Source organism: Phocoena sinus, chromosome 1 (genome assembly GCF_008692025.1).
Source record: "Phocoena sinus isolate mPhoSin1 chromosome 1, mPhoSin1.pri, whole genome shotgun sequence".
Classification (NCBI taxonomy): Eukaryota; Metazoa; Chordata; class Mammalia; order Artiodactyla; family Phocoenidae; genus Phocoena; species Phocoena sinus.
This window is the reverse complement of record NC_045763.1, coordinates 105,904,672-105,917,288: the sequence shown is the minus strand read 5'-3', so window position 1 is coordinate 105,917,288 and position 12,617 is coordinate 105,904,672.

Sequence of the window (12,617 nt, the reverse complement as noted above, 5' to 3'; positions counted from 1 at the left end):
GTGGGCAATGGATTTGAATAAGCATCTAAGCAAAGAAGACATGAAAGAATGCTCATTAGCTATTAAGGAAAGACAAAGCGACAGTGATACCACCTCACACACATTAAGATAACTGTCATCACAAAGATAATAGTAATGTCTTGTCTTGAGGAGATATAGAGAAATTAGAACCCTCACACCTTGATGGTGTGAATGTAAAGTGAGAGAAGCTGTTCCTTAAAATGTTAAACATAGAGTTACCAAATGATTCAGCAATTTGACTACGTCCAAAATTGAAAACGTATGTCCACACAGAAACTTGAGTGCTCACAACAGCATTATTTGTGATAGCCAAAAAGTAGAAAAAAAACTAAATATCCATCAACTGATGAATGGATAAATAAAATGTCGTTATACCCATACAATGAAATATTATTTGACTATAAAAAAGGAATGAAGTACTGATATATGCTACAGCATGGGTGACCCTTGAAAACATTATGCTAATTTAAAGAAGCCTGTGACAAAAAGCCATATATTATATGGTTCAATTTATATGAAATGTCCAGAATAAGCAAATCTATTGAGATGAGAGATTAGTAGTTGCCTAGGGTTGGGATTGCAGGGTGGGTGGGAAATGGGGAGTGACTGCTAATGGATTGAGGGCTGTTTTTTAGGATGAAGACAGTGTTCTAAACTTAGATTATGGTGGTGTTTGCACAACTTTCCAAATATCCTAAAACTATTAATTGTACACCTTACATGGGTAAATTTTACAGTCGGTGAATTATATCTCAATAATTCAGTTTTTTTAAAATGAAGCATAATTATGACGATGATTTTAAAAGCTGTTTACGCAGAGGAGAAACAAAAGTGCAATCACAGATTTAAGTGGAAGCAAGTGCATTTTGTGTTAGAAACAGTTCATCTGATTTAATCGGGTCACATGTTTCCAACTCACAGTACATAACAGGGGTTTTTGGTAAGGAGAGGCGAGACATATATAGAACAAGGTACATAGTTTTTTGCTGAGTGCAAATCTAATCTTTGTACTCAGCTCCAGGATTTCTGAAAGTCTTAAAGAGCTATCAAAGTTATTTAAAAGAAAAAAATCCTTTTCATAAATAAGCTGTTTGCTGCCCAATCTGCCAAGGCTGCCTCTCTCCAGATGGCAGGCAGCAGGCTGGGCTGGGCTGATTCTACAGCCTTTATGAAGGCCCTTCTCTCTGCCCTTCACCACCTACACATCTTCCAAGAGCTTCCTGCTGCTCATGGCCCCAGAGCAAGGTCTCTATTTACGTCAGCCAGGCCCCAACCAGCTTCCCAGTTTGGGCAGACTGGGTTACACTTGGATCTAATTGGAGAGAGGTTGCAGGAAACCAGGAAAAAGTCTTCATTGTGGGCCTGTATTTCTAGAAGATGCTGAAGTTGAAAGCAGCTGGATGAAAATATCAATGTTTCCACACTACCCTAAGCAGAAACCTTCTTTCCATTCCCTAACCTCCTCTCATTTTTTTCCCTTTTCTCGTTCATATTTTGGCCTGAGATACCTTGTTAATTTTTAAAGATTAACAGGCCATTTAGCACAAGAAGAGTGGGGAGCAGGTCACAGATAAATAAATTAATACCAAAACTTCACACTAAGATGAAAATCAAAGCTCTCTGTTTTATTGCTGAACGTATCTGTGAGTGCTGGGCAGGAGGAAATTGGTATCTCATTAAAAAAATGAGAAAGTGAGGTACAGAGGAAACTGAAAGCTAGTTAAAAGTGGTGGAAAAGCCGTCTTAATTATACCTTTCCATTTGCTAACAAGAGGACATTTGTTATGAGTTCAGGAGACTTTATCCCAAGCAAAATAAACAGAGTTAACAACATTATTTTTGTCTTTTTAGCCAGTGGTGGCTCTGGAATCCTGTTTCAAAATAAAGGTTTCACTGCGGGAAGTCAATTAGATCAGAGAATGCTGGCAAAGGGTCAACTGCTTTCGCTTTCAAAGATTGATTTGAGAGCTGCTACCCAACCTTTCACCTTGCCCCCATGTAAGGGGGAAGGTGGGCAAGGTTTCCTATTAGTGCAAGAATCTGTGTCTGGAGAGGCATTTAAAGGCCATGCTGAGAGTCCTTCAGTCAGAAACAGTTGCTGAAAGTGTACTGCCCCTGTAAAGCATCAGTTTTCTCTTTTGGAAAATGGAGATACTAACGACTTTGTGGTTGTGGTGATTAAATAAGATGTTACATGAGAAAACACCTCCAAGGAACTTTAATAATAATGGCTACAACTTATTGATGATTACTGTGAGTCTAGTACATTATCTTACTTAATTTTTACGATAAACATATGTAGTGCTATGGTCTCTGCTCTATGAGTGGAAAAAAGTTGGAAAGGTTATATGATTTTTTTTTTTTTTTTTTTGCGGTATGCGGGCCTCTCACTGCTGTGGCCTCTCCCATTGCGGAGCACAGGCTCCGGACGCGCAGGCCCAGTGGCCATGGCTCGTGGGCCCAGCCGCTCCGCGGCATGTGGGATCCTCCCGGACCGGGGCATGAACCGTGTCCCCTGCATCGGCAGGTGGACTCCCAACCACTGCGCCACCAGGGAAGCCCAGGTTGTATGATTTTGTACAAGGTCATCCAGTAGTGACAGAGTGGGATTTGAATCCAAGTCTCTTTTACAATTTCTCGTGGAAGGTCATGAATCAGATATGGCTTCTGACTTCAAGGCCCATAGAGGAATAGAAACACACTTCAATAATGAAGCAGAGTATGATTAATGGCCAAAAGGATTTAGTGTGCTGAGGGAATTTAAAGAAAAGAGAGATCACTTTTGGTTGGAGAGTTATGCCAAGAGGCAGTAGCATAATGTCCAAGAGTATATACAGAATACTTGGTTCAAATCCCAGATTCCTTAATTTCTCAGATGTGTAACATTGTACATAAATTTTCTCTCTAAACTGACTTCAGCTATAACATGAGCATTGAAATACTATCTCCCTTTTAGGTTGTAGTGAGGGTTGAAAAAAATTATGTCTATTAAACACTTAGTGCCTGGTGAATAGTTTTTTAAAATTTGGGGAGTATTTCATACAAGAGGTAGTAGATGAAAAGTTCTGAAGGACAACGGTTTCAAATCTGTTGAGTTTCAACAGAGACATGTAAGTTTGGAAGAATGTCTGAAGTATCCCCATTATTAAATATGCTGCAGTAGAATTGTTATTTTACATACTGAATTTAAGAATCCATTGGAAGTATACCATTTTCTAAGTATGCTGAGCGTAAGAACTGATTTCAGGTTGGAGTAGTGGTGTAGTAGTTTGCATCAGATTCACCTTCCTGCCAATAACAATTATAAACTCTGCACAAAATATAAAAATCAACTGTTAGAAAGCACTGGAGAGTGACCAGAGGTAATCAAAAACTGAAAGGACTTTGACACTTGACTGAAGGGGACTACCCTGGGTGAGATTCATATTTATAAGGCTTTTCTTCTAAGGGTAACTCCAAATCTATGTGGTGATAAGGAGAAAGAGCTCAAACAGGAGGCTGCATCTTAAGTAATCTGAGGAGACAGAGAACAGAAAAGAAATCTGAAAACTAATATGCCACAGTGGGAGGATCCCCCAAATCTACAAATCAACTCTCCTCAAACCCTGACTGACTCCTGAATTGTGCTTGCTTAAGGAAAGAGTACAAGGGAAAAAACAACAGCTGGAAGGCTGATGGTGCTGAGCAGAGATTTCAGCCTATCCAGTGCAGGGGAGATCAAGGTTTAGAGTTTAAGTCCAGCTAGAGAGGCTTGGACTTTCCACTGAAACCACAGAATGACCATTCTTTAGGCATAACGATTATGTCTCATGACTAAAATACTGACCTTAAGGCTAAGGGAAAAACCTTATAAAGGCCAATCTTTGTGAAGTCTAAAATCAAGCCATCACAAAATAAAAGTGATCCACTGGTAGTTTAACTGACTTGTAGAACAAAGTAAACTGAATTAGGAAAAATAACTGAACCCAATCTGGACAATGTGGAGGTCTTTCTTTAGGGCTTCTTTGCTTTCTATTCCATTGATTTATGTTCTTTATTAACTTTTCCTGTATTAATACATTTGGTTTTATGCTATCATTCCTTCTTGACTTCTTAAGTTGTATGTTAGCCCATTACTTTTCAGTGCTTTTTATTTTTGAATATAAGCATTAACATTAAAGCTATAAATTTCTCTATAAATACTGCTTTAGCTGTATTCCAGAATTTTTCATATGTAGTATTGTAATTTCCCTTTACTTCTACTTATTTTCTAAATTCTGTTATATCTTTGCCAACCTAGCTGTTATTTAGAAGTGGGTTATTACATTTTTTTTCTTTTTGTCATTGATTTTTAACTTATTTGATTAGTGGTTAGAGTGTGAGGTCTATATTACACTCATTCTTGGAAATTATTGAGACTTGCTTTATGAACTAAAATAATGGTCAGTTTTTAAAAAACAGTCTATGTGTGCTTTAAAAAGTGGAAAATCTCCTTAGATTTATATAGAAAATCCAACAGTATTTCACCTATTATTCTAGGGTGGGTGGATAACAAACAGGGCCCATGATTTTAAAACTCAACAGTTTATAATTTTACAAAATTACATAGTATTGAGTTTTAAATCATAGTTGCTGTTACATTATACCAACCAATGTGATCCTTAGTTAGCAAGTTAGACAGGCAGAAAAGTGGTGAAGAGGCAGACACCCTGGCCTGGTGGTCCCTTAAGACAGGATAATGAAAGAGCCAGAAATTTGTGATATGGATGACAGGGATAAAGGTGCAGTGGACACTTGTCTGTAGCACTACCCTGAGGTCTGACCTTCATGCACTTTTTATAATCAGTGCTTAGCTCCTCTTCTTAAGAGGGTATTCCTAATAATTCTACATGTCAGGACTTCCAGCAACTCTCCAGTGCATCTAAAATCCTGATGACAGCAATTAATGTATTCCATTACACCCATGTTTTGCATATAGTTTTTTGTCTGAAATCCGCCAAGTTCAAGAGTCAGAAAACTACTGCCTTCTCACAGGCCCCCTGCCTCATCTTTCCTCTCAATCCCCTTCCTCCTTTGTCTGGAGTAACTTTCACTTAATGATTAGTAACTTTACTCAATTCATCAGCACTGATCAGAATTACATCAGTCTCTTGGGTATTCAACAAAAATCTGACCTGGTAGAAAACAGCCTGCTAAAGGAAATTCGCAATCTGAAGAGTGGATAAAGAGACAAAAAGGATAGGAAAAAGGACAAATTGAAGGTTGAGGCTGAGGCATAGGAAAACCTTTGGAAGAAGAAACTTCAGATCAGTTCCAGTTTATTGTCACAGTATGAAATGAAACTTTTAACACCAAAGGATATGTGATTCAGAGCTAGTTGTCAAAGAAAAAATTGTGCTTATTCATTACACAGAGGTCATATTCTTGTTGTTGTTTTTAACCTATCCTTTGCCCTTAGTTGCTGCTGAAAACGTTTTTCTTCTATGAGCCAACGACTCATTTATACATTTTTTTCTATAGCATTTTTTTAAACCATGGATTAAATTACACCTCCAGAGACATAGACAGCCTAAGAGTGGAGAGAAATCTCATTGCTTTATGGGAATAACTAGGGTCCTTATTACCTGTGGAACTAAGGACTGGAAAAACAGTAAGATGTGTTATCTTTCCCAGGTTGGGAACCTTGAGATATCAGGAAAGTTGAGGAGAATGAAAGTTCAGCATCATCAAACAGATTCCGTTCAGCTGGCATTCAGCTTTTCAAGTAGCCTGCAATATAGGGAACCATATAGGATGTAGGCAAGCAGAAACTTTTCCATTTCCTTGGGGCTCCAAGTCCACAGAGTATACTTAATCTATGTCTTTGACCACTATTTCTAATGGGTCTTTTACCCAATGGGATTGAACTGTGTTCGTGTTCATCTCTGTTCTTTCGACACTAAAGTGTCCATCGTCATGGTTACTGACTTGACTAAAGATGTTGTCTCCCCTGTGTTCAGAATGCCAGTGTGTGTTCTGGGTACAAGGTGGTAATGAAAAGGCCCTGGCTATCAATTTATCAAGTTATATCCTGTCACCCAGCAAAAACAGAACCCCGAGGGAATGAGAAGCTGGGCTGTTAAGCAATGGTGAGGACCAGAAGAGGTGTGTGGTATGGGTGCCAGAACAAAGAACAGGATGGAGAAGTGCTGTAGGTGTGGGAGCAGGTGGTAGCTCTGAGAAAGATGTAGCAGCCTGTTATGGCTTGGGCTTAGGAGAGGTTTAAGTTAGGTTTAGGAGGGCAGCATGGAAGGCACACTTTGATGCTTTCTTAAAAGGTCACTTAAAATGTGGTCAGTGGAAAGAGCTTTATAGAATTTTGTTTCAGTCCCAATTTCCTCATTTAGTGGGCTTGTGATGTTAAGGATTTCTGCAGAACTCTCAATTTTCACATATGTAAATAGGGAGAATAAAATCTACTCAGCCTACCTCACAGGGTTGTCTTGAGAGTTCACTAAGATTGTGTAAAGGGGCTTTGGACACTGAAAATTCATGTACAAGAGGACCATATTTTTGGACAGTTTATTGCCTCAGCCTTTGTTCCTTTTTAAAAAGGTCTCTTTGATAGGGAAATGGTTGTATCTCTGGAGCATTATGGAGTAGGAAATAATTGACGGAGAATGGTGAGACAATAAAAAGATGCAAGCAAGAATGAAAAGAAAAAGCACTCAGCGCTAGTTTTATGTCCTTCTATGTCAATAACTGAAACAGTCATTTTCTGTTGCCTTCCTTTTAGTAGGCAGTATGTCTAAATGAAGCACAGTCAGTGGGGAGAAATAGATCCTGTGATTTATTTATTTATTTATTTGTTTTTGGCTGCATTGGGTCTTTGTTCCTGTACGTGGGCTTTCTCTAGTTGCAGTGAGCAGGGGCTACTTTTCGTTGTGGTGCACGGGCTTCTCATTGCAGTGGTTTCTCTTGTCGCGGAGCACAGGCTCTAGGCGCGCACAGTAGTTGTGGCACCTGGGCTCAGTAGTTGTGGCTCACGGGCTCTAGAGTGCAGGCTCAGTAGTTGTGGCTCATGCACTTAGTTGCTCTGTGGCAATGTGAGATCTTCCCAGACCAGGGCTCGAACCCATGTCCCCTGCATTTGCAGGCGGCATCTTAACCACTGCGCCACCAGGGAAGCCCAATCGTGTAATTTAAATATTTATTCCTCACTGAAGAAAAGAGACAACTATTCTTCTTGGAAAGTATATGAGGTTTGAAATAATTCTTTGTAAGAGAGAAACTCCCCAATCATTTCAGTTTCATATAAACTGTATCACAACAATAAATACTTAAAAAGAGAATTAATACAGGAGACTTCAACTGTATGTATACCTTTAAAATTAGAAACAAAGATTTAAATCAAATATAGCAAAATGTTAAGATTTTAGAAAGTTTATGGGTGAGTTTACCTATCAACTGTATACTTGAAATGTCTCAACCCAAAAATTATAATTAAAAGACAAAGAAAATAGAACAATTATAAAATTTTACAGTTTCATAGAGGGGAAAATTAAAAAAATAAGAATTATTAATCCAAAAAATAAGAAAGGAGGGAAAAGGGAACACAATTTATGAAGCTAGTAGAAAACAAATTGTAAGGTATAGACTGAAACCCAAATATATCAGTAATTACATCAAGTGCAAAGAGTCCAAATATTTCCTAATAAAATATTATGATTATGAGACTGAACTTAAAATAAAAACTATATGTTCTGTATAAAACATACCTTTAAAATGACAATACAGAAGGGTTAAAAGTAAAAGAATGGAAAATACAAACACATAAACACTAACCAAAGGAATGATTGCAATAAACAGACAAATAGATTTTATTTTATATTTTAGGGTAAGAAGATAGAAATAAAGCACATTTCATGATGATTAAACAGTTAATTCATCGGTAACACACATACACATATGTGTGTGTGTGTATATATATATATATATATAGCCTCGAAAAAAAATAGAAAGCAAATGTTGAAAAAACATAAAAGAAGAAATAGTAAACCTACAATCATGTAGGAGATTTGTTTACATTGTTTTATGAAGTTATGATTAGCATCTGGTAAAATGTACAGTCTTAAATTGTGAGTTTAAGTATTTACAAGTGCATATACCCATGTAACCCACTCCCCTATCAAAGGTGGAATATTTCAGTCACTTCAGAAAGTTCACCCCTGTCACACTCTGTCAAGTCTGACTTGCCAGGGGCAATCACTGTTCAGATTTCTTTTACCATGTGTTAATTTTTTCTTCTAGTTTCCTGTAAATGGAATCACACCAGTACATATCAGTATGTACTCTTTGTCTTCTTCAGCACATAATTTTGAGATTCAGCCATTTTGTTCTATGTACCAGTCCTTTGTTTTTTATTGCTGAGTAGTATTCCATTAAATGAATGTACCACAGTTTGCTTATATAATCTCTCCGTAATGGACATTTGGGCTGTTTTCAGTTGGCTATTATGAATAAAGCTGCTATCACATTTTCATACAAGACTTTTTGTGGTTATGTGTTTTCATTTCACTTGGATAAATATCTAGAAGTGTAATTACTGAGTCATAGGGTAGGTATATGCTTTGCTATATGAGAAACCATCCAATCTTTTTTCAAAGTGATAGTACCATTGTTCCATTGCCTTCAGTAATGTGTAAGAGTTCTTTTTCTACAGACTCTCCAATATTTGGTGTTGTAAATATTTTCTCATTTTAGCCCTACTAGGAGCCTATGGTAATATTTCATTTAGGATTTAATTTTCATTTCTCTATTGACTAATAATGATGAGCATATTTTTTACATGTTTGTTGGCTATTTCTATCTCTTTTTGTGAAGTGCCTGTTTAAATATTTTACCCATTTTAATGGGTTGTCTTATATTATTGAAAAAAGGCCTTTATAATATATGTATTGAAACATTTTTTCCTGGTTTGTGGCTTGCCTGTTATTTTTCTTAATGGTGAATTTTGATGAGCAAAAGTTTTGAATTTTGAAGAGGTCCTGTTTATTAATTTTGTTTCTTCTATAGTTAGTACTAAGACCAATCTAAGAAAGTTTTGCCAAGACAAAAGTCTTGAAGATATTTTCCAGTATTTTTTCTATATGCTTTATAGTTGTGGTTTTTATCTTTAGGGCAATGATATTTCTTGAATAAATTTTTTGTGTGGTGTAAAAAAAAGGGGTTGAGGTTTTTTTTTTTATGGATATCCCATTTCAGTGACAGTTGTTGAAATGCCTTTCCTTTCCCCACTGCATTGCTTTGTTGACTATGACAAAATCATAGGCCATATAACTGTAGGTCTTTATCTAGACTCTCCATTGTGTTTCACTAACCAATTTGTCTATCTTTGTATTAATAAAATTATTGTCATTTTATTAAAAACTTAAAGACAGGTAGTGTAGGTCCTCCAGTTTTGTTCTTGTTTTGTATTACTTTGGCTAGTCTAGATCATTTGTATAAATGTTGGAATTAGCTTGGACATTTTTACAGAAAAGATAGCTGGGATTTTTATTGGTATTGGATTGAAGCTTTAGATCATTTGGAGAAATAGAAATCTGAATAATATTTAACCTTTTGATACATGAACATGACATTTGTTCACTAATATAGATCCTCTTTAATTTTTCTCAATACATTTTTATGAATAGATTTTGCATATATTTTGTTAATTTATCATAAACATTTTATGACTTTTAACATACTGTAAATGATACTGTTTTTTACTACATATTCCAAGTTTTTATTAATATTATAGGAAAAAAATGTTTGTTATTGACCTTATATCTTGTGATCCTGTTAAATTCACTCATTAGTTCCAGTAGCTTTTTTCATAGATTCCTTAGAATTTTCTATGTACCTGATTATCTCATCTGTAAATATAGTTTTACTTCTTTCTTTCCATTTTGTTTGCCTTTTATTTATTTATTTTTTCATCTAGTTGTACTGGCTAGGAACTCTAAGTTTTGCATAGAGGTAGAGAGCAGACCTTCTTGCCTTTTTCCCAGTGTTAGAGGGAAAATGCTCAGTCTTTCATCATTAAATGTAACATTGGCTATAGATTTTTTTTATAGATGCTATCTACCATTGTTGAGCGAGATTTCATCTATTACAAGTCTGGGTGTTGAATCCTGTCAGATGTTTTTCCCCACATCTATCAGGAAGATCATATGGTTTTTCTCTTTTATTCTGAGAAGTCTTACTTCGTCATGTTACATTGTTTTTTATATTTTGCTGGATTTGGTTTGCTAATGTTTTATTAAGATTTTTGAGTGTATGTTAATGAATCATATTAGTTTTAATATTTTTGTTTGGTTGTGGAAAGAGAGTAATGCTGAACTGAATGAGTAATGAATTATTAGGAAGTGTCCCCTCCTCTCCTACTTTATGAAAGTAATGGTAGAATTAGGTTATTTCTTAAATAAATGTTGAGAGAATTCACTAGTTAAGCTTGTGTGTGTGTGTGTGTGTGTGTGTGTGTGTGTTTAATTATGAAGGTGTTTCATTATGAATTCAATTTTTAGTAGTTACAAGGCTATTAAGGTTTTCTGTTTCTTCTCTTTTAGTTTTGATTATTTACATTTTAAGGAATTTGTCATTCTCTTTAAGTTGTCAACTGTATTGGCATATAATTATTTATATAATATTCCTTTATTGTATTTTTCAACCCTTTCTAATATTGGTAGTTTGTATCTTCTTTCTCTTTCTCTTTTTGTGAACAGCCTAGCTAATTTATCAATTTTATTGACCTTTACAAGGTGGGTTTTTTCCATTAATTTTCTCTGTTGTTTGTCCATCCTTAATGCCATGAGTGTCCACTGATATCTTTTTATTTCCTTCCATTTATAATGAGTTTAATTTGCTTTTATTTTTCCTTCTTTAAAGAGAAGTTTATTTTAAAATATTTTCTCTTTTCTTTATACAAATATTTAAATAAATATTTAAATATTTAAATATATTAAATATTTAAATATTTAAATAAATGTTTAAATAATTTAAATATTTAAATTGTAAAATTTCCCTCAATGCAACTTGCATTGCACAAGTTTTGATATGTTGTATTTTTTTTTTTTTTTTTTTTTTTTTTTTTTTTGGGGTTCGCGGGCCTCCCACCGTTGTGGCCTCTCCCGTTGCGGAGCACAGGCTCCCGACGCGCAAGCTCAGCGGCCGTGGCTCACGGGCCCAGCCGCTCCGCGGCATGTGGGATCTTCCCGGACCGGGGCACGAACCCGTGTCCCCTGCATCGGCAGGCGGACTCACAATCACTGCGCCACCGGGGAAGCCCTGATATGTTGTATCTTAATTATCCTTCAGATTGAAACATTTTCTAATTTCCCTCATTAGTTTTTATTTTAGCTCTTCAGTTATCTTGAAATGTGTTGCTTAATGTTTGGCCATTTTCCAGATAATTTTACTGTTATTGATTTGTGATTTCATATCATTGTTGTCAGAAAACATACTCTACATAGTTTCACTTGTTTTGAATTTATTGAGATTTGACCTAGAATACAATCTAACCTTGGTTCATGTTCCACTGGCACTTTAAAATAATGTTTTTTCTGCATTTTGTGGTCTAAAGTTTTGTAACTATCAAATGTGGTTGGTAGTAATGTTTAAATCTTCTACATCCTTATTAAATTTTGTCTTTTTGTCTATCAATTACTTAGGAAATAGAGCTAAAATCATCAAATGTAATTGTGGATTTGTCTATTTCTACCTTTGGTTTCATCAGTTTTTGCTGCATGCATTTTGAAGCTCTGTAATTAGTTGTACATTCATGTAGGTTTATTACATATTTTTGATGAATTGACTCTTTTCTCATTATGAAAATTTCCTCTTTCCTTCTGATAATTCTCCTTTGCCTGAAATCTACTTTGTCTCATATTACTATAGCCACTCCAGCTTTCTGATGATTAGCATTTGCATAGTGTATATTTTCTCTTTCTTTTACTTTTAAAGCATGTGTGTCTTTTTTACTTAAAGTGCAGCTTTTATAAATAGCAGGTAGGTGGGTCTTGTTTGTTTATTCAGTCTAACAATTTCTGCCCTTTTGTTGGAGTGTTTAGTTCACATACATTTCATATCATTATTTATATTGTTTAGTTTAGGTTTACTAGTTTTACTGTATGTCTTTTATTTCTCTTATCTTTTCTTTATTCCTTTCCTCTATTTTCTTGCCTTTTTTTCATTAATGGAGCAGTCATTACTCTGTACCATTTTATATCTTATATTGGCTTTTTCATTATACATCTTTTTTATTTTTAATGTTTGATCTAAGATTTACTATCTGTACCTTTATTTAATAGCAGTTTATTTTGAATTAATATTATATCATTTCACATAGAAAGTAAGAACTTATAACAGTATATATTTTGCTCCCTTCCCACCTTTGTGTACAATTGCTGTCATGCATCTTCTATATTTATATAAACTCCAGAATATATTATTATTGCTTTAATGAGTCAGTTATCTTTGAAAGCAGTTCAAGGAGAAACATAAAGTTATTCTAGACTTACTTACATGTTTACCTTTTGGGAAATTTTCATGTTGTGTGTAAATTCGAGTTACCATTTACTACCATTGGCTTCTCCCTA